At 43.0% G+C, this 2,809-nt stretch overlaps 1 long non-coding RNA gene across 1 annotated transcript; it reads right to left on the bottom strand.

Annotated features, from left to right (window-relative positions):
• Positions 1–232: 232 nt before the first annotated feature.
• LOC310852162 lies at positions 233–1,391 on the bottom strand. Its single transcript, XR_014567993.1, has 2 exons — positions 1,255–1,391; positions 233–531 (listed from the first exon to the last, which is right to left on the bottom strand). It is a non-coding gene; the product is annotated as an uncharacterized lncRNA (long non-coding RNA).
• Positions 1,392–2,809: the final 1,418 nt, after the last annotated feature.

Raw genomic sequence — 2,809 nt, forward strand, 5'->3', positions numbered from 1 at the left:
TATAAAATATTCGATCATGGAAATATTCTTTGCCTTATCCTAGGATAGGGAGCCTGTAATATATGTTAAAACGGTTAATTTTTTTATTATCTCTCCGAATTGTTTTACCAGCCCTGGCCCCCCAAATTATTGTAGCATCCACTGAAAATGCAGGCAATGTAAGCAAATGTTAAATCTAATTTTTTCCTGTGCAAAACCTAATTAGCCATTAAAAAAAAAAAAGAGGAGAAGGTTAACGCCAGCGCCTGAGACGGTTTTTGTTTAATAATCCTATTACTGACGGCTCATCATGTATAAAATGGTGCTGTAGGATGCAAAATTTTCCACTTGTTTGTGGGGAGAAATGTATAAGCGCAGGAGGCAGGCCGGGGCGCGGTGGAAGGCAGGCAGGCACACGCCTCAAATGTAAGTAGTCGTCCTCTGCTCTTATCGCAGTCAAAATAGAAATGTTGTCTCTGCTCCGGGAGAAGTTGTCTCCAAATATCCTGCCAGGAACCGCTGTTGGGTCTTTTGGTCGTTGTTGCTGTTTCCCTGCAGAGAGTAAAAGGCGATACCTTGGAGAATTAGAGCGGTTTCTCTTCGAGGTTGTTTTTCCCCCTGGAAAGGGGACTAAATGATGCGCAGCTCCATCTCTCTGCCCTGCACCCCACCCAGCGCCAAGACTAGAATTCATTGCCCTCTCCTCTGGTCGGCGCAAAGCTGCAGCGATCCACAGCTTTTAAGGCTGCGATCCTTTAGTTTCAGGGGAGTCGGCGGGGCTTGCTAAAGAGTAAACTGTCATGCTTTGGGGGAATTTAGCTTTTCAGTTCCCAGCGACTGGGAACAGTGAGCTTTCTGTTTTTTAAATAACAACAACAATAATAATATTTATTAAATATTTTCTTGGGTTACAAAAGTAGATGCGTGGTCTGCGTTTTCAGGTCGTAGAGTCTTCTCTACAGATCAGTTACATTCGATGTGAGAGAGTGAGCTTTTTCAAAACAAAAAAAAACCACCCTGTATGTTTTCAAGCCGCCTCTAGTCTATACAACCTGATGAGTTCAGTACTTTAGGGAGGGGTCTCTCCCCCCCAAAAAAAATTAGATCTCTTTTAAAATTCCATAACCAAGATCCCGAGCAACCAAAAAGAGATTCGTTCCCCTAAAAAGCCCAGTAACGGATAGGCAGCCCGCTTGATATTTTGTAAAAAAATAATAATCTGGGGGTGTGGGAGAATAGAAGGGGACCTGGATAGTTAATTAGTTAGTTAGTTACTTAGTTGGTTATTTTTGAAAGAGGGATTTGCAATGATAATTGAAGCGGGAGTTAGAAGCAGGTTTCGTTTTCCAGGGAAATTGTCCGGAGATCCATTGTACCTCCACCACTTTTTGCCCCGCGGAATGCGAGGTAGCGAAGGATCGCCAAAGCGCGTTAGCGGCGGCCAGACTCCCGCCTCCCCCGCAGACAAAAGACAAAAGACATTCCATCCGATTGTTACGTCCGCAAACAAACGCGGCGTGATCATTAGGGAGGGAAATTCCTGACAGATCGCCCCGTGTTTCTCTCCCTCCCCCCCCCCCCTTGAAGTTGACCCGGCTCCGTGTTTAAGAAAATGATTTTGGGTTTTTTTTTAACAATGCAGACATACCGGCCTAGATTTTATTTTATTTTATTTTATTTATTTCATTTTATTTCATTTTATTTTATATTATTTTATTATTTTCGCCTTTCTGCGGCCCGATCCTAAACGCATTATAGCGAAGCGCGCGCGCGGTTTTATTCGTTTATTTTAAGCTCCCTGAAAAAATCCCTTTGGCTGAATTTCTCTTCCGCGCATTCTCTCCTCACCTCCGACATACGGAAGAATTGGGCTTCGCTCTTTTAAAAACCTCTTTCCCCATGAGAGGAAAGAGATCTGCATTTTCCACTCAAGCTAGAGCAACTGCTTAGGAAACGCGGATCCCCGTGGATCCTACTTTCGCTTTCTCGCTTCCGGCCAATTCGGAAACCGATCCGTCAGCGGGGACCGGGGATCTGAAGGAGAATTTTTATTTTCACCACTTTTCTTTCTCTAAGGGACTGTGAAAGGGAAACAAAAGGCTGCCATTCACACGAGAAGTCCAAGGCGCTAAAGGAGGAATCCGGGTTCAAACGGGCGGGCGCGTGGGGCGGGCGTGCGAAATACATAAAAGAACCTGATTTATTTTCGCCTTAAAAAAAAATGATGAAAACTCCTAAAACAAACAAGTCGAAAAAAGAACAGGGGTTTTTGTGTGTGTGCGTGTGGTGGTGAATATAAAAGAAAAGGGAGAGAGAAGCTGTTTTAAAGGAGACGAACTGCAAGGCGATAGGACCCGCAGCTTCCCGGGTCTTTTATAAAATCATAGAATTAGAGAGTTGGAAGGGACTAGAGAGTAATCTAGTCTAACCTTTCTGGCAACGTGGGTTTCTCTTGAGAAGCTAGAACAGAACCCCTTGACGCAGTGGTTTGCCCATTTTTAATAATAATAATAATAATAATAATAATAATAATAATAATAATAATAATAATAATTTTTTAAATATATTAACTGGCCCGCATTTTAAAGTGGATCTGAGTACGTTTACATCCGTTTCATGGGCGGGGGAGTCCATGGAGGATCCGGGATTAAAACGCGCAAGGCTCGGCTTTTATTCAAAATATAATAAATTAAATCCATCGGGGCGCTGGTCTTTTGGTATTCACTATAGCGGGTCTGCGAGGAGCAGACAAATAAATCAAAAATTAACCCCACTTTGGAGAAGCGTGTGCAGGTCACACACTCTGTAAAAAAAAAAAAAAGCGATTAAA

This window comes from Podarcis gaigeae (genome assembly GCF_964106915.1).
Source record: "Podarcis gaigeae genome assembly, chromosome: 9".
Taxonomy (NCBI): Eukaryota; Metazoa; Chordata; class Lepidosauria; order Squamata; family Lacertidae; genus Podarcis; species Podarcis gaigeae.